This window comes from Cygnus olor, chromosome 1 (assembly GCF_009769625.2).
Source record: "Cygnus olor isolate bCygOlo1 chromosome 1, bCygOlo1.pri.v2, whole genome shotgun sequence".
NCBI classification, from domain to species: Eukaryota; Metazoa; Chordata; class Aves; order Anseriformes; family Anatidae; genus Cygnus; species Cygnus olor.
In genome coordinates, this window is record NC_049169.1 from 186,612,086 (window position 1) to 186,631,711 (window position 19,626).

Here is a 19,626-nt window from a genome sequence, read left to right on the forward strand (position 1 = left end):
GTTATTGCAGCGCGAGGAAGGTCCCGGACGAGAAAGATTATTCACGCGAAGCCCCGGGAATATATCTTGTCACAGGGCCGGGCCTCCACATCTGTTTCGCCACCAGAGGATCCTTTACAAACAGCTCCTTTAATGCGAGCGAGCAGCCCGCGCGCAGACACGCAGCCCAAAAATACATCTCCTCTCCTCCTCGCGCTATCCTGCGCTTGGCAGGGAACCAAACATAAGGTTCGGCTCCTAGTTCAAAAAGCCCTTCTTCAGGAATCGACTACGAGCTTGGTTTAATAATAAAAAAAAAAAAAAAATCCGCCCAGCTTCCTCTGGGGAGACCTAATGGGATGCAGAGCCCCGCGCCTCTCGGGGCTGCTCCCAACCTGCTCGGCGTTGGGCACAGAGGGAATTTGGTGGTGAAATAAACCCACCGTGCTATGGCACAGCTCAGGAAGAGCTTGCAGCCGTGCCAGCCACTGGAAATGAGGGAAAACAGGCAGCACAAAAAAATAATGGAGCACAAATGTCTTTTTAGAGGGGCTGCTCACTGCCTCCGAGGCAGGATGCGGCGTTGGCTCCAGCGAGGCATCACGGCGCTGGGCACCCGTGGGCTCCTCCTAAGCAAAGAGATTTTCCAGTATAGAAGGATGCTAAATTGGAGTTTTCCCCCCAAAATTCCCCCCAGTCATCACAGCTTAAAACTTCGGGCTGGGCTGCCGACAGGGTATGCTGTGAATTCAGCATTTCCTTTACCTATTCGAAGGGAACAGCAAAAAGCGAGGAAGGGAGACGCAGCCTGCGTGGGAGACAGACGAAGCGAAAATAGTAAACACAGAAATTAGCAGTTCTGAAACGTTCGTAGATTTCCTGGATCCACTTCCCTCCTTTCCCAGCATTTTGCTGAGCACTACGGGATTCAAGCCGTTATTATTTTAGGAAGGCTTTTTTGGCTTTTCTGGCTGCAAAAATAGTCATCACTTGTAAATCGAAGGCATTGCTGTCCTATCTGGTCGGGAGCCAAAAGGCATGGAAACAATAGAAGAAGTGTGAACTTTCTCCTTCATCTCAGCGAACATTAACTTCAAAGCCGGGCTGTAAACTTTCAGATGTAATGACTATTTGTCCAAAGGAGAAACACATCAGTTTGATCAATGAATGAAAGTTATAAAACACAGAGGTTACATTTGCTAAACACTTGGAAAAAAAAAAAAAAAAAAAAACGGGACTGTTTTTGGGTGCAGGGGCAAGTTATTACCGAATTATTAGGGCGGTGGGCTGGTGCAGGTCTGGCCATCAGAGGGGTTTCTGTACCTGAGGAGGATCTAACGTCCCATCAAACCGTGGTCCCCCCATGTCCTCAAGCACAGAGCTCAGCTCTCATCACCGGGGTTTCTGTGCGGGGACCCTGAGCATCGCTGAGCTCCGGGGACCTGAATCCCATGGGAACCAGGTAGCACCACCGGCATGGCCAGGCAGGGATGCTCTGAGATATCAAAAAAATGCAGGAAAACCCCAAATCCCTCCTTTCTTTTCCCCATACTTTCCATTTTTTTCTGTTAAAATGCCACCTGGACATGGTCCTGGGCAGCCTGCTCTGGGTGGCCCTTCTTGGGCAGGGTTGGACCAGGTGCCTCCAGGGGTCCCTGCCAGCCTCACCCCTCTGTGACACTTCGCAGGGCAGAAGGCTGATCAGCTCTCTAATTAAGCGCTCTTAATTAACCAGGAGGACCTGCGGTGAGGCAGCAGTGGGGACGGGTGCGTGCAGACCAGACCTGCTTGGGGAAGGAGAGAAGGAAGCGCCGGAGCATAAGAGTTTTTGTCGGAGAGCTCCCTAACATCTTCTGCCAACATCTTTTTTGAATCAGCCCTGGGGGAACAAGCGAGAGGCCAGGAGAGCCGTGTTGTCTGTGTGGGGGAGCTGGGCTCGTGGGGGCAGTGAAATGGAGCCCTCCTTGCCCACCGTTCGAGCCTGGGGGTGGAGAGGGATTGCATTTAAGGGCGTCTGGCCTAAGCTGGGTAAAACCAGCGCCATGCAGCCGGTCCCGTGCTCAGGAGATGCCCACGGGTGATGCTGGAGCACGGTGCTCAGCTTCCCTTGTCCCACTGCTGTTCAAGGGATGTGCTGGGGTTTGGTCCTTCCCCCTGCAAAGCCACACCTGGGCTTTGTAGGCATGGTGTGTATTGAGATCTGGTCCTTGCAATGACAGCAGTCCCGTGCTTTCCATCTCCACTGAATCATGTCCCCGGCTTCGAAGCACACTGGAAGCAGCGAGCCATTTTGCCACGGGCTCAAAAAGCAGCGGTCCCTCTCTGGTTCTGTGTAAATAATAAATAGGAGTTATGTTTGCAAACGGAGGCCTGCCAGGCTCTTTGGATGGGAGGCATGAGATTTGTGCAGTGAAAAAGGAAGAAGAAAGCAAGAATCCTGGAAGCTTTTGACCCAGTTGTGCAGCTGCGCTGACAAAGGTGAGCTCGGGATCAAAGGGAAGCCGCTGCTGCTCTCCGACACTTCGCCCAGAGCAGATATTAGACCAGATATTAGTTATCAGGCAGCAGCGCTATGAAAAGCACAAACGTGCTCTTTGCTCTTCGGGAGATATGAAAGCCAGAAGGATGCCAGATTAGATTGAGGGAAGCACATTGGCGTGTGCTGCTTTCTTTGGCCTCGCACCGCGCCTTCGAATCCCCTGCTGCTCTGGCCGGGGACGTGGAGCAGGGCTGCGGACGATCACTGCCACAGGATTGTAATTGCAATTGCTGTCTGAGAGCTGCTTAGGGCTTCTGCTAATCCCCAGGACCCGCAGCGAGCAACTACGGTGCAGACTGGGAGCAGTCGGGGGCAGGGATGCACTGCACGAAACAGCTCTGCAGGAGGAGTGAGAAAACCCACCTCTAACCTCTTGGTGTTTTCATTTCACTCGAGGAGGAGATGCTCTGAAGCACGGGCACAAGTCCAGACCGAAGCCCAGACTTCGCTCTGGGATTTCAGCCACTTGGAAAGCATCTCTGCTGCAAAAACCTATAGCAGGGCATACCCCAAAGGCTGAAATCCCAACGTAGCTCAGCTCTCAGCCCAGTTGCTGGCCAGAGCTGCACCACCACTCCACTAAAAGCAAAGCCCGCTGGTTCAATGTGCGTGTCCAGAGGGGTTTTCAGCTTCTAGGGAGGTAACGGGAAGGTGGCAGCAGTGAAGTCTCACGTCAGTCTCTGCAACAACCGTGTTTCAGCAAAACCTCCCTCTAAAAGCCATATACTGCATAACAGATGGTGCATCTGTTTCTGTTTCCAGTATGATCTCACTAATCACTTTTTAAGAATCTAGCGTTCAGGGTTAATCAACATGAGCTGAATTGCAGCAAAGGTTCCTACAGCAATGGAAAAGCCCCGTGTGACTGCCTTTCCCCAAGTTATCCCCTTGGACAGCGGGGTTTATCCTCGGCCTGAACGTGGCCAAAAGCCCCATGATCCCCACAAAGCCAGGGCCTCTCTCCGAAAGGCTTCTGCCTCTTCAGAGTCCTTGTGTGTTTGACAAAGCAGAGCTGCCAGTAGCCAACATTGCAGTCAACGGAAAAAAAAAAAAAACAAACGTAAAGCTCAAAACCCTTCTGTTTGTCCTGTAGAAGGTTTAATGAGAAGGTTTCTTCTGCTTCTTCCCCCCCAGCTACCTTGAGAACAGTCACATAGATGTTTGGTTACTGACCTTTATTACCACATTACAGATTTTTACTGAATATCATCGATGTTTCTATGTCCTTGCTCTCAGGACAGAACTTTTTATGATCCTGTTAGGTTATTCCATCTACTGTTATATTTTAAACACCTTCTTAGGGACAGGTACCAACACACTTTTATTTCCAGGACACGGTAATGGGTCTCCATGGGTGGCTTAGCCACACGTCCTCCGAGGACACATTTCTTGGCCCCGATTTTTTTGCTGCCTCCATCACCGTGCGCACCAGCATCCGTCACTGGGGTCACACAAAGCACAGCGGAGCCATTACAGGTCTTTAAAACGGCAACCTCAGCGTTTGTAGAGTAAGCACCGACTGCGGGGGGGGGGGGGGGAAGGCACGCATTTGTGGTTGTGTTCTTTTAAAAGCTGATTTATTTTAACAGGACTTTCACAGCACGCAGCTGGCAGCGGCAGCCAACAGACACGACTGCTTCCAGGCTCTGCTCCGAGATCTTCAAGAAGCCTTTGGGGCTGGTAGGGGGCTGCCAGAGCGACGGGGTGTTGCTGCAGGGGGGGATGCCACAGCCTCAAATGGGGTCCAGCGTGGTCCTGAAGGAAGGGGACCCCTGAAGAAAGGAGAACCCTGAAGAAAGGGACCCTTCCAGCAGATACGGGGCAGGGCACAGGGGAAGGCAGCAAGTGGCAGCACCCTGCTGCTGGGATGGAGGCCCTCACGTGCTGACCCAACCCGGCATTTGGGGAGGTTTGCTGCTTGCCAGGGGCTCTGGTCCAACTCTTCCACGAGGTCAGCAATGATGCAGCCAGGGGGGAATCTGGAACACATCCAGCATGGCCTCATGGCCCTGGTGGGAAGGGCCAAGGCATGAGCTCCCAGCAGATTTTCTCCTCAGTGTCGCTGTTGAAGGGCTTCAGGAGGAGCAGATGGGTCCTGCAGTTGAACTACTGGTGGCATAGCTGCTGGTGACAACAAGGATTCGGTTTGGTGATCGTGGGACCCCTTGGGGGATTGAGGGCTGCTGGGAAGGGAGAGATCCACCTCACCAAATGGGGCAAAAGTGGGCCAGCAGGATCTCTGAAGGCTTCCTGGTGGGAAGGGCTTCCAACTAGGGATGGTAGGGCAGGGAGACGGTGACCCACCATTACGTGAGGAAGTGGTGAGATAGGTCACTGCTGTGGGCGCTGCACAGGATGGATGCAGGCCCTGCAGGAGTGACAGGGTGGGGAGGCACGGGGGGGTGATTCCCTTGGTTTGAGGGGCTGCATGGAGCTCTGCCTTGGAGTCACCTGAGAGCTTATGGGTCAGGGTTAGTGGGCAGACCAACATGGGTTGTGGATGGCTGCTACACACCACCTGGTCGGGAAGAGGAAGTAGCTGAGGCCCTCTTCAGACAACTTGAAGAAGCCTCATGTTTGCGGGTCCTGGTCCTCACTGGGGACTTCACTCACCCTGATATCTGCTGGATGGGCAATACAACAGGGCTCCGGCAATGTAGGAGGTTTCTGGAGTACACCAGTGATAATCTCTGGACACGGGTGATTGAGGAACATGGCAAAGAGCAGGACCACAGCCCTGGACTTCAGGAGGGCAGGCTTCAATCCCTTTGGATTGCTGCTTGGAAGAATCCATTACGATACAGCCCTGAAAAGAAGAGGGCTGCTTGATTTTTGAGTTTTACCTCCTGCTCAAGAATAGTCCATCCCCATGTGCAGGATGTCAAGCAAAGGCAGCAGGAGGCCTGGATGGACGAACAAAAAGCTCCTGAAAAAGGTCAAACCCAAAAAAGAAACACAAAAGAGGTGGAAGCAGGGGCAGGTCACCCCGGAAATAATGTAGAGACTATGGGGTTAGGAAAGGCAAAGCCCAGCTGGAGCTGAATCTGGTGAGGGACATAAACAACGAGAAGAGCTGCTACGTATATATGAGCAGGAAAAGGGAGACTAGGGAAAATATGGGCTTGCTGCTGACTGGGGGGAGAGGGGACCCAGATGGTGGGGAGAAGTCAGCATGTTTTTGTGAAGGGTGATGTATACTCAACCAACCAGATAGACATCTATGATGGGATGAATGTCCTGGTGGATGAAGGAAGAGCAGTGGATGTCGTATGCCTCCACTTTAGCATGGTTTTCGACATTGCCTTCCATGACATCCTCATAGACAAGTTGGTGAAGTACAGGGTAGATATACAGACAGTGAGGTGGATAGAAAATTGGCTGAACTGCCAGCCCGAAAGGATCGTGACCAGGTGCATGAAGTCCGGCTGGAGGCCAGGCACTAGTGGAGTACCATGGGGTGAATGCTGCATCCAGTATTGTTTAACTTCATTAATGACCTGGATGGTGGGACAGAGTGTGCCCTCAGTACATTTGCAGAGGAGACAAATTGGGAAGGAGCAGTTATGTGCCAGCTGGTAGTGGTGCCATTCAGTAAGACCTCAACCGGCTCAAGAAATGGGCTGGTTGGAGCAGCTGATCTTGAAGGTCTTTTCCAACCTAAATGGTTCTATGATTCTATGCCAGGAATCTCATCAAATTCAACAGAGGGAAATGCCAAATCCTGCCCCTGGAGAGCAATGACCCCACACACCCATGCATGCTGGGAGCTGACTGACAAGCAGCTTTCTAGAGAAGGACCTGGGGCTCCTGGTGGACACCAAGTTGACCACAAACCAGCAACGTGTCCTCGTGGTGAAGAAGGTCAATGGCTTTGTGTGCTGCATTAAGAATAGTATCACTAGAAGATCAAGGGAAGCGATCCCTCCCATCTGCTCAGCATTGGTGAGAGAAACATATGGGGTGCTGTGTCCAGGTCTGAGCTCCCCAGAACAAGAGAGACTTTGACATACCAGAATGAGCCCCTTGAAGGGCCATGAGGATGATCCAGGGATCGGGGCAGTTGATGTAGGAGGAGAGGCTGAGAGTGCTGGGGCTGTTGACATTGGCGAAGAGAAGGCTCAGGATCTTATCACAGAGTGTCCACATCAATGTGTTTAAGTACCTGATGTTGGGATAGAGTAAAGAAGACAGGGCCAAACTCTTCTAAGTGGTACCCAGCTCAGGACAAGAGGCAATAGGCCAACTGAAATACTCTTTTACACTGAAGGTGGTTGAACACTCAGGATGCTCCCCAGAGCGGTTGTGGAGTCTCTATCCCTGGAGGTACTCAAAACCTGACTGGACACGGTTCTGGACAGCCTGCTCTGGCTGACCCTGCTTGAGCAGGGGTCTTGGATTAGATGCTTTCCAGAGGTACCTTCCAACCTCAACTATTCTGTAACTCTGAAATTTGTTTAAATCCCCAGCATACAGCACAGTTATTTTAAAGTATTCCAGCCATTTGTACCTCAGTAAGTAAGAAACTTGGCTTTAAAGCCCAAGAGCACATTGAGTCTTTACCAAACCTGCAGTGCCAGAGTTTCAGGAGTGCTTTCGCAGTCTAACAAACCAAGGAAGTACAAAATGTGCCATGTGAGTCAGATGTGTCTACTGCATCATACCATATGATCCTAAGTTTCTCAAACAAAACCATTTGCTGTCAGGACAGAGTGGAGCCAAGTTAGTGTGATTCAAGTTTGAGAGTCAATTTTGCATAATGTCAGAAGGAGTTACCTAGTGCCACCCAGTGTTGGCAGCTAGAAAAAGAAAGGTTAAATATGGTTACAACAGGGTGTAGCCTAGTGAAACAGGAAAAAAAGAAAAAAAAAATCCCAGCTCTTGCTTTCTGTATCAGAGGTGAGCAATTGCACAGAAGCCATTTAGCACTGAAGTCTGGGAGACAGCTGTCCCTCTGCGGCTTAGATGTTAAAAAAAAACACACCTTGCACCTTTTATATTCATATTTCAAAGCATATAATCAGTCTGAGAGAGATGTAGATGGCCTCTTACACTATGAGACTCACTCCTCTAAGCTAACATGAGTTAGATGTTCAGGAATTTAGATGAGAAACAACTATGTGAGAGGTGTCTCTTTCCTGGGATAAATGGAGCACAGTTAAAACATTACCTTTTTTCCCCTTTTATCTCAGATGCTGCATATGACCTGCATTTCCTTGAAGCCTTTTATATTATATGGGATCTCACAGATATCAGACAAGGAAATAAATACTCACCCAGTCATGGTCTTTTGATGACTGAAATAATTATGCTTTTGTCCTTCAAAGGACTGTGCAAAACTCGTTGAGTGTCATGGTCAGACAGGGAAACTGAGGCGCAGAGCCAGCACTAACTTCCCTGTCACAGCAGAGAGCTGGGTCCTGTCCAGGTAGGGATGGAGAGGACCTGAAGCCCAGAACCCAAGAGGGAAAGAGGGGAAGGGGAAAGTAAGGTGCTGAGATGCTTTGAGCCCACCAGATACTGGCGGTGAGATGATCCCAGGGTTGTGGCTTCATCTGCTGTGCTCATGGCAGAGAAATCCTCCTTCAGCCCCTTCTTGTATCTTGGACTCCTTTACTCACCCCTGACATGGTCTAATTTCCCAAAGAAACAGACAACAGTGGCTTGAGCAGTTCTCTGCCAGTTCTTTATTTTACCCCACAGAAGACAGAGGGCCAAGGAGAGTCTGACACAGGAGTATAACTCATGAATACATCACAAACAGTAAGGTGAAGGGTGGTTGCCCTCCAAAAACATATCTTTACGAGGTGATACACCGGTTACTGGTGTTTCTGGAGGTCAGGGATCCCTCCTGACATTTGTATGTTCTCCTCCCACCCCTTGAGCCCCTGTGGCTCTGCCAGTGGCACAGCAGATCCCTTGGGTTCCTGCCTGCTGACAAGAAGCCTCCTCTCTCACCCACCTTCTCCTGAGCTCCTGGAGGCAGGCCATGTGCTGAAAACTCCCACTCCGGGGCCAACATCCTCGGGATGCTTTTTCTGTTCTTGACAGTCCTGTGCGTTTCCTCGAGGACCTGGGAGCTGAGCTGGCTCTTCTGGCCCTCGGCACCTGTGGGAAGACCTCCATGGTCATTAATTACATCTGCGTGTTTCACTGGGGCCCCACACAATCTAGGTGCTCTCCGCAGCTACGAGACTTTCAATCCTCCTCCCACAGAGCTTGCAGCTTAGAAACGGAGGCAGAAAATCTCTAATTCCAGTGATGACTGCCCAGCCTGGGCCTCAGGAATTCTTCAAAAAGAGAATTTTCCCAAATAGGGGTCACAGAAAGAGTTAGGTGGAAAAAGGAGACTGGACAAACATAGCATTCATGGAAGAAAAAAATCAGTGTGCATCCCCCTGGCTGAGAAGGTTTTTAGTGTAGGTTTGCAATGAGAGCCTGTCCCTGCCATGAGGTTTTACAGTCTCAGCAATCAGGGTGAAACGACAGGAACGGGACAGAAGCAGGAGACCTGCGAGTCCCTGCGTTACACAGCGTAACGCTGCTCAGCTTGCAGGTCCAAGATGTTTTTAAACCTATAAATAACATGGGGACGTTAATGATGCCATTAATCTTGGTTGGCTGCCGTCCCGGCTGTTCTCAGTGGCGAGGTTACCTTGCATCGCCAAGCAAAAGTCGGTCCCCGGGGGAGGGATGGATGCTGCACGCCCAGCCCCGGTGGCCACAGCCCTCCACGGGAAGACACTGTTGCAGTCCTTGGCTGAGCACCAGGAGGAGGTGTCCCCAGCGCCAGCCCTCCTGGCCGGGGGCCTGGAGGGAAGCACAAGGAAACAGTTTTCAGGTGACAAGTGACAGGGAAACGCAGCCGTGCTGCTCGCTGTGGAGGGTTTGTGCAGGTGCTGCAGCCCCCGTGGCAGAGATGCTCTCCTCACCTCCTGCTAAGAGATGCCCTGATGGAGACCCCTTGCTCCTCCGGACCCTTGGGAGCCTGTTCCCCTGCTTGGCATCTCCAAGGGTGGAAAATGGCAGGGCTGTGAGCTACAGGACAAGGGGAAGCCCGTGATGGGACTTCAGCACTCCTGCCCAGGGCAGGGGTGGTCCATGGGGAGAACGAGGTCTGCACTGAGAGCTTCTCGCCCATCACTCACACCAGCACTCAGTGCTTCCCTCGTAGATGGAGAGAGAAGATGTCTCATCCCTCTCCACCCAAGGGGAAGAAGGGATGCACGGACCCAGGCAGGAAAAGGTGCTTTTCTTCTCTCCCACTAACATCAGTGGGGAAAATGAAAAGTGGCTGTGTATTGCTCTTCTTCTCATCTTAGTGGGTGACACTGGTGGTAGGGGGATGGTTGGACCAGATGATCTTGGAGGTCTTTTCCAACCCTAATGATTCCATGATTGTACAAGGCTGGTCTGAGCTAGCTCAATATATAGGGAACGCAACGCACCCCTGCCTTGTCAGGTATGGTGGGACACAAGAACAGCTCCATCTCTCCTCTTCACTAAGGTCTCAGTATGGGACCCACTGAGGAGAACAACCCCAGGACCACGTCTGCGAGGGAGAACGGCAGCCCGACACCTGCCCTTGGCACTCGCTCTGCACCCGGGGCTGTGCTGGCTGCGGTGCTGGTTTGGCTGTAGGTGCTGTGCTCCCTAGGTTCATCTTACCAGTCCACCGTGACTTTGTTTACAATTTCTGCTACAATATGCCAGAAATGAATTCCTAAAAGTATAAACAAGGATTTCTCCTATCTAGGAGAAATGAAGTTTGCACATACTGGAAACGGGTCCCTTCGAAAACCAAGCCTATGCAGCTTTCCTCGGAACTGCCTGCTCAGATGTCCAAAATGGTCAGGCACAGCCACATGTGGTTAGAGAAATAAACGCTCCCCTACCACCAGATAATAACGCCGACCAACCTTCTCTTTTATTTTTGTATCTTGCCCAAGAAGTTGCGACACTATCTCAGCAGTAGCAGCAAGGAGTTGTTTGCACTCTGGTCGCAGGTGATGTGTGGCTCCGGCAGTTATTGGGACTTACTTTCCTGGAGCACTCAGCCTCGTGACTCAGTTTCCTTACCCTCACCCTCCATTTTCTTTGTGCTATTTACTGTTATTTCCCAATTTCTTGTGTGTTCTGGATGCCACTTCCTATAAAGTATCAACTAAGAACAAGAGAGATTTGGATGCTTTTCCTTACCTTACCAATGACATTTTTGGGCCAATGTCAACAATTCCTCCGTGGAAGATCCAATCCTCTTGACCTGGCTTGCAGCTCACAAACCTGCTCTCCCTCAGGAACTGCAATGAAATGCATTTAGTTTACTTGTTTTTTTTTGCTGTTTTTTCCTGATGACATCCACTGGGCCACCTGAAAGCACTGGTAATGCTACAGCTACCCTCTTCTAGGGGTTCTCTACTAAAGATGAGGGAAAACCACCTATGAAGGACAAACTCCCACTGATTTGTGGTGTTTAAGGGTCAAGCAGAACACGAGAACAAAATGAGGGTTTGTGGAGAATCGGGCAGCATGTGCCTGGCACACGGAGGCAAGGTTTGGTGCGGTGTGTAGCCCATTTGGCGAGCAGGGAGATAACTGGGTCCAGCCCTGTGCGCCGCATTTGGTAAGGGGAGCTATCCAGGACACCAAGCCCTATGCAACGGAGAGACAGTTTCTTTCCCACCTTGATTAGCTTTCCTAGTTTTAATTGGTACAATTTTTATTAACTCCTAATTGCTACCTGCGGGCTTTGCTGAGCTGTTGCTGGGATTGGGAATCTCTTTCATCAATGGGATTTCATCAGTTGGGTTTGCTTTCCATATATTAGCTTATTGCATTTAGAGAGCCATCCAAACCCCATTGGTATAAACTGGAGCAACGTCAGCCTTGGAAGGAGCTGGGGAGAAAAGCCTCTCAAAATCCCAGTTTTACTCCTAATTTTATTCTGTGTCTGGTGAAGCAGCATGTCTGGTAAGAAACCAGCTTGCAACTGGAGCCTGGCAGCAAACACACGGAGGTACTCCAGACAGACTCGACTTAACATTCACCTTGACAAAGTAATCAACCTGTCAAGCAAAGGAAGTCCTCGTGGCCAGACTGGTGATGGAAGGTAACTAATACTCCATCTGCAGCATCAGGCAATAAAGGATTTAAAATATTACAGGAGAGGAGACCTGAAATGTTAGAGAAGAGAGCGTATGTAGAGAAGGGGAGAGATTAGCAATGTGCAAGAGCCAGTAAAAAAGAAAAAGAAACACCAGAAATGTTTCATATTGGCTGCAAATGAATAACAGCCTCAAATGAAGTGGTTAAGGCTTGTTGCATATGGTAAAAATACGGGCTAAGCCAAGCAAACAGTCTCGGGCTAGTGGCACAGAAGAAATAATCTCCCTAGAGCAAGAAAAGGCATCTGTTTATTTATCCTGGTTATGGAAATGTCCTTGTCCAATGTCAGCAGTGCTGAGAGCTCTGTGGGCAGGTTGCACCATCTCCCGGCTCTGGAGGAGACCCGAAACCACTGCCCCATACGCGATGCCCCTGGACAGCCCTGCTCCTTCCAGCTCCCCTGGGGGCACGGAGATCAGACGGGGCCGCCTGCAGCAGCATGGAGAGATCCCTGAGCTCCCCTGAAGCAGCACCTGTACAGAGCCACTCCGCAGGGATGGGGGCGCATAAAAAGGGCCTTTGATGGTGACGCCAGCTAAATTAATTAATTAAATTAAAATCCAGCAAAGCCTCACTGCTGCTTATAAAAACCTGATGTCTTGAGTGAGGGCTGAGGATCCACACCCCATCTGCAGAAGATGCTTCAGAGACTACCTGAGACATTTGTACATCAGGCACAGAAATGTGAAAATCTTACTTGTTAATGTTGATAATTAATTATTATGTTTGCAAGGGAATACATGTACTGGAAGCAATTCCTTCAGGAGGCTGCGGTCCGAGGCAGTGGGAGCCCAGGGCTGCACTCTGTAGATCAGAGCATGTATGCAGGCGATAAGTTTGGTCCCCTTATCCTAAGAGGGCACTGAACACAGTATGGGATTCAAGAATGCTGGAAATTACCTCTGCTACATAAACCTGGCATTTCAGCATACCTCTGATGCGGCAGAGCTTCCAAACGCTGCAGGCCTGAACAGACCGTTGTAGCTAGTTTGGGTTTCTCACTGTCCTGGAGGAGTTATTAGACTGTTGTGAGACTGAGTCTCTAATTAGGTCCCTATAGTGGTAAGATTGTTTCCTCTGCAATCACTCAGTGGGAACTGGTGCTTTCTCCTCTGTATTCAGATTTTTATTTCTTTCACCCACATCGTCTGTCCAAAGCCTTGAGTCTCCCAGTCCGCTGGATGCAAATGACTTTGGCATTCACTATAAGGATGTCTCTTTCCAGCTGCTTCATGTTTCCTTTTGACAAGCTCTTCTAGAGATATTTATAATGAATTAACTCAAGGCTGGACCACTTGCTAGTCTCTTAAATCCAGTGCTGCTTCAGATCTTTATTAGCTGGTTTAATTTTTAACTCTCGTAGAATTGGTAAGTCCAAGCTGAACTGTTACACACCACGATCGGGAGACGGTTCCCAGTTAGGCAGAGCAGTAGCCATGGGCAGTACACATGAAGTAAGCATGCAGAGGGACTGTACTTCTCCAGCATACTATCCAGAGGAAATGGTTCAGTTCACAGGGGAAGTTATTGGAGACCTGGAAAAGAAAGAGTCTTACTAATTTAAGCGTATGTGAAAAATGACGCAATGCAACGTGCAGAACATTTCACAAGCATCTTACAAAAGTGATATTACACAAATGCACCTTTCTCCACATTTTTTCCAGATCCTCTTTTCTGTTTCTTGTTTCTGAGCACATCCTTCGATATGAGCAGAACTCTGGAGTTTTAAATTTGGATCCTTGTTTGAGCTCCTACACAAAATCAGTCTGATTTCTGCAGATCCTGCTCTCTTGAGTCCCATGACTTCTACTACAGGGTCTGCAGGTGTTCAACCATTGTGAAAGTCAGGTCATTAGTGCTTTGGCAACTAATTGCTGATTTAAGCACCCAATTTTCATCGGTTTGACTTCCAGCTCTAAAATTTTGGCCTAGAGGTAAGCAGAAAACTGGAATTTGTACCCCAGAGCCTGGAAGCACGCTAGTCATTCAGTTGCCTAACCTCAGGCTGAAATGAAGGCTCCTCGCTTGTCAGAAGACTTAAAACAAAACAGGAAGTTATTAATATCAGAGACGGAGCTGACTGGAGAGCCGAACAATATAAAGCAGAACGTGTCTCCCCTTTTTCCTGTTTATCTCTTGCTATTTCGGAACGCAGGGGAGATGAAGCGTCGAAGAGTTTCTCAATCGCAATTTGGCGCTGCGGGGCAGCACAATTGGAGCTGCAAACGGTGCACACCATCCCAGTAAAGACGGGGCATCTATCTCCTACAGACCTTTCCCATGCTCTGAAGCAAATGTGCAACCCGGTTTGAGGTGATGGGGTGGAACACGACACACCAATGCAGTTTGCATGTGGCGTGCAGGAGCTTAGAGAAAGCGAGCAATAAGTGAAACTGCGGGGGAGGGCGATAGGCTGGCTTGATATAATTACCTTAGGAAAACACTGGAACTAACGAACTTTCTCCCGAGAAAGGGCCATTAGATTTTTAATTAACACAGGCCATTAGGACCACAGCTCCATGCCACGGCTGAATGATGGTTTATCAAACAGGACCAAATTGCTGGCACTGGCCTCGGAGGAAGCTGGAGCATCACAAAAAAATGCCGTGCGTACCGGGCTAGCAGTTATGGCATCGAAATGAGCCACACTTGCTGGCCTCGTGGCCAAGCCTTGAGGCATTAGCACAGCACATGCCAGAGAGTATTTGGCCCTCTGAAGGCAGAGCTGGAGGGACAACCTGTTGGGATTTGGGCTCGCTGGCTGCGGGATCTTTGCTTCGCTTTGCTAGTCAGTGCGGAGGTGGGCAGGGGAGGAAGCTGCCTCCCCAGACACAGCCACTCGCAGAGCTTCTCACAAAAGAAAAGACTTTTCTTGGCCCAGAAAAACTGGCACCGAGCAGGAAATCAAGGGAAATAAAACAGTACTATTTATTTGTGTCAACTTAAGATTGAGCAGGTGATAATTCCTAGTACAGCTTGGCTTTTCTTTCCAAAACAAAGCGCAAAACGGCTAACGCTGGCAGTAGGTATCAGCTCCCTCAGAAAGGTTTCCATTCTCCTGGTGAAACAGGAGATTGGATGTGAGGATTCATTTTGCTTAGTTCCTTCCCTCTTTTCCTTTATTCAGAGGTTTGGGGCTGTTGCTCTTTTCCCCTACCTTTTACTCGGCTGTTCACAGCTGTCTGAAGCAGATTCACAGAATCAGATCACCACCACAGAGCCTTCCTCCTCTCTGTTTTACACCAGCAAAACACTTACTGTTTGTGGAGGGAACCTGTACGAGAGAAAAAGAAACAGAGAGGTGTTTGCTTTCCTGTCCTTGATAAAGCTTCAGCTGCAAATCCATGAAAACAGGCACACGGTTTTCTTTCCCCAACCCACTAATAAAGAGCTGAGCACACCCGTCCCTTTTTAAAATGAAAAAACTCATCCTCGATCCCAAGACCACTGGGGCTGCAGATGCCAGAAGACAAGGGAAAACAAAGCACGATGGATTTCATTGCTACCTCAAGGAGGTCAACCGAGAACGAAGTCACAGAGTTGTCCCCCAAAAGGGCATCTTTCTCCCACGCAGGCCACTGCAGGCGGTGCTGAGCAAAGGCAGGTACAGCAAGCAGCTGCAAGACTCCTGGCCCAGTGCTTGTGGTCATTGCTACAGCCCTTAAAGGACTCTTTTGCTGTCCTAGGCTTCATCCTTACAATGGAAGAAAACACTGCTCTCTTATACAGGGGCACCAGATGACAAAATGACCGGCCCAGGCGGCTGGAAGATGCAGCTTCACGTTACAGCTGAGTCAGTCTGACAGCGTCGTGCTGCAGATGAGGATGGGCTCCTCGCCAGCTCTGGTGCTCTGCTCCTGTTCCTGCCTTTGCACTTTGCTGCCTCCCACCCCATGGACTCTGTTTCAGGGATATAAACCAAAGAACACTCTCTCTGCAAACCAAGACAGCCTCCTGAGTAATAGCTTAGCCGCTAGCCCTCCTTTTTTTGCAAGTAGGCAACTAGAAAAAAGAACAGAGCAAAGGTAAGGAGAGGGGAGAGACAGCACCTTTACAGGCTCACATCCCCGTGATGCCACACTCCTATTTTTCCCCCTTTTCTCTCCCTGATTATCACTCCAGCAAGCCTGTCCATGGATGAGCCAGGCCAGCTCCTCACCATCAGGCAGCACAGCTCCTCTCCAAGCAATCACCTGTCTTTCCTACACGTGGCTAGCATGGGACGAGAGGAAGAACCACTCACCTCGGCCTCACCCTGACATGCAGCGGGGACGCAGGAGCTGAGAAGCATTCTCCTCTGTTGCAATATACCCGGGGCTCTGCGAGCAAAGGGTCTCTAGATGCTGGCAGCACCACTCGCTGCCTGCTCGGCCCTAGCGGGGAGCTGAGAGATGGGTGGCTCCTGCCTGAGCCCTTGGGAGAGCAGCAGGAGGAGGAGAAGGAGGAGGAGGAGGAAGAAGAAGAGGAGGAGGAAGGGAAGGGAAGTGTAGGAAGAGCAGTTTCAGATGAAGTAGAATTAGACGAGACAAAAAAGAGTGGTTACTAGGAAAAGAAAATGAATGGTATAGTTACAAATCATTTTCACGTTTTAACCAAGAAATACAAGAACAGGTGAAACAAAGAAGAGTGAAGTCAAAGCACCCCACAGAGCAAATTAGCGAGCCTTACAGCAAATCATTGGCTCTATATAGCTCCAGTCAAACATTTCTTTGCATCTGAAAATCAGCTACTGAAGGATCCCCTCTGCTGTCCAAAGCATACAGTCAAAAGACAGTGCAGAGCGAACCTACTCGGGACCTCGTATGGCTCTCTCCAGTGCCATATCTGAATGCCTCCCAGTCTTTGAAGTATTAATCTCCTGTGCCCTGGGGGTATGGAAGTGTTATTCTTACTTCAAGAATAAGGGGCAAAAGGCTGAGGCAATTTGAGCAGCTTGCCCAAGGGAGTCGCTGGCAAAGCAGAAACCTGGCCGTAGCTCATCTAAATCCCAGGCTAACACCTGAACCTCCAGACACACCCTCTTCTCCCTGAAAACGTGAGAAAAGGAGAAACAAAAGCAAAGCCATAAAACAGTGGTTAAAGTCATTTGAGAGTCCTCAGCACAACCTCCCACGCAGCAACCACCGCACAATCCTGGCTGGTTTCACCGCCGCCGCGTTACCTTTCCCCTCTCAGCTTCTCTGTTGCATCCTGACACAAGCTGGGAGCTGCCCGAGGCAGAGGCTGTTCAACCTTCCCCACTGCTTCGCTTGGGGTATCTTGCAGAGGGACTGAGAATCAAATTATTTAATGCCACTCGTGTCTGCCTGGGGAAGGCTTTCCCTCCCTTTGAGCAGCGCACAGAAGCAATACATGTGAGCAAGAGCCGTCGGGGCAAAGCGGCCAGGTTTTACTCTCTCTGTTCCCTCTGGGATTTTTGACTTCAGTGAGATTATTTAGGTTGCAGGCAATAGCTCTTGAGGGTGACAAGGATCTGGCTAGTGAGTCAAAACAAGCCTGGAAGCCCTGCACACAGCAGAGATTGCTTTATAGGAATGAGGCCCTGCAAATGAATTGTTTATGAAAGCTCTGATGTCCAAACTGTTGCTGTGGAGGATTTATGTGTAAAGATGTGAGTATGTGTTCCTCCTCCACTACTGGCTATTCCTGTGTATTTCCTCTCTCCCTGCCCTTCAAGGCTTTGCTCTGAATATATCGATGTGTACTGTTCCTGAAGAGTCTTGGGAGAGAATCTAGAGGGCAAAGATTTGCTTCAAAGCAGATCTTCAAACATCTGTTTGTACTTACTGCACAAATATTTAGCACACTACAGCACATAGCTGCCTGTAGCTTCAAGGCAAACACGAATGCTAAGAGGTATTAAACGCTCTTAAACATAAACAAGATAGCCTGGAATAGCTTATCGGTTAGGTGGTAATGGGTGGGGAAGAGCTCATTGTATATTTAAGGCCCAGTCCTTTTCCCAGTTTATTTCCATGTTAGTCATGGGATCTGGAGAGAAAAACTCTCGTGTGTTTCAGCCTGGGAATAACGCTCAGATCAGGGCTGGTCCTGACTCGCTGCTGCAGCGGCTCCTGTCTGCTGCTGCCCCGGGGTGCAAGGGCAGGCTCTGGCCAGCTGCCCTCTGGGTCACCCGAGGATGGAGGGGACCTCTAATGGTTGTTGATGTCCAGAGAAGGGCTATGGAGCTGGTGAAGGGCCTGAAGCACAAGTCCTATGGGGAGCGGCTGAGGGCACTGAGGTTGTTTAGTCTGGAGAAGAGGAGGCTCAGGGGAGACCTTATTGCTCTCTGCAACTGCCTGAAAGGAAGGTGTGGAGAGCTGGGGGTCGGCCTCTTCTCACAGGTAACTAGTGATAGGACTAGAGGGAATGGCCTCAAGTTGTGCCAGGGGAGGTTCAGCTTGGAAATGAGGAGACATTTCTTCTCAGAAAGAGCAGTCGGGCACTGGGACGGGTTGCCCAGGGAGGTGGTGGAGTCACCGTCCCTGGGGGTGTTCAAGGAAAGGTTGGACGTGGTGCTTAGGGACATGGTTTCGTGGGTGACATTGGTGGTAGGGGAATGGTTGGACCAGATGATCTTGGAGGTCTTGTCCAACCTTCATGATTCTGTGATTCTGTGATGGCCAGACCACCTGCTGCAATTGCAGCTAAGGGGTAAGGGGTGATTTCCCTGACATCAGAGGTCCTAGTTGGCTGTACAGGAGCATGAGGGGAAGCCTCTGGCCTCTGATTAGCATTTGGCTGCAGATGAACATGTTATCACCTGCTGTCGCTCGATGCCATTCTACCAGGACACTTGTAGCATTGCCCAGTAGAGAGGCATCGCGATTGTTTCAGCTGCTAGGAGCTGGTGGTGTTTTAGCCCCACACTCTCCTGCTAGGTGAGTGAGGAGTTCATTTGGCTGGCTGAAATCCCCGAATCACCTCCCGAAACGGTCAGCCGACTGCCAGTTCTGGTGCATGGAGGGGACAGAAACACGGGACAGAAGCTGTGAGGACAGATGGCGTGGCAGTGGTGCTGGCCTTGATGGGCATAGAGCATTAGGGACAACATCTCAGTATCTCCAGTTCACAGACTTCTGGATGGTCTAATCTCACCTCCTTGGAGATTTCAGCTAAAACACAATTTGGAGCAGCTCTGCCCTGGACATATGTTGCCTTCTGCCAAGTCTGCTGCAGGGACAGAAATCCTTGCCAGCGGAACAGTCATAAACAGCTGGCCCGGTTGCCTCTTCAGTCACCTCGCTATGATTTGCTAGAGCTCATTTGCCAGAGCCCTAAATCACAGCACAAACACTGGAAAACAGCCTGAAATGGATATGCCTCGACCACAAAACCTGCAAATTCTCTGCAAACATGCAGTCTGTCCCAAAAAACAATGTCTTCTCCAGGACAGCTGATGTTTGTTCTCCAATCTGAATAGCGCCAGCAACGAAAGCACTTTGACACCGATATTTCTGGTGGTATGGGAACGTCCCTGGAGGTTGTAAGGTAGTTACTACACGGACAGAAGTTTGTAATGCAGATCCGCATTCAGTCCTGCGTTTTTGGAGCTGAGGAGGGCTTTTCCACCGCGTTGAGCTAATGCAACTGAGCCAACAGGAATTAATGCTATGCCCTTTTCTGCCTGTTGAGACATGGTGAAGGAAAGCAGCCACCTTAAATCAAAGGGTCCAGATTCAGGGAGGTGCTCGAGCTAGAAATCAGAAGGCAGTTTACAGATACTTTGATAACTTGAGCTTTTATCATTCCACAGGCCCCAGAGATCACTTGGTGAGGGCTGAGTGAGTTTCCTCATATGGTATTTGAAGGCAAAGTCAATCTACGTTTGCTTCCCAACAGGCAAGCCCAGGCAGCTACAGCGTGTTTTAAAAAGGGGAGATTAAACACAAGTTTTTGGTGCTACTCTCTGAAAAGATACAATCGGTTCCATCATTTGGAGCTTA

At 49.9% G+C, this 19,626-nt stretch overlaps 1 protein-coding gene across 2 annotated transcripts in view; it reads right to left on the reverse strand.

Annotated features, from left to right (window-relative positions):
* Nucleotides 1-8,181: 8,181 nt before the first annotated feature.
* LOC121063459 overlaps nucleotides 8,182-19,626 on the reverse strand; it is a 55,214-nt gene continuing 43,769 nt past the window's right edge. For both annotated transcript variants that reach the window (XR_005816001.1, XR_005816002.1), the window contains 5 exons: nucleotides 14,838-14,954; nucleotides 12,613-13,215; nucleotides 10,715-10,815; nucleotides 9,171-9,325; nucleotides 8,182-8,623 (listed from right to left, as the gene is read on the reverse strand). The gene's annotated coding sequence lies outside the window, so the exon portion shown is untranslated. The remainder of the gene's footprint in view (nucleotides 8,624-9,170; nucleotides 9,326-10,714; nucleotides 10,816-12,612; nucleotides 13,216-14,837; nucleotides 14,955-19,626) is intronic.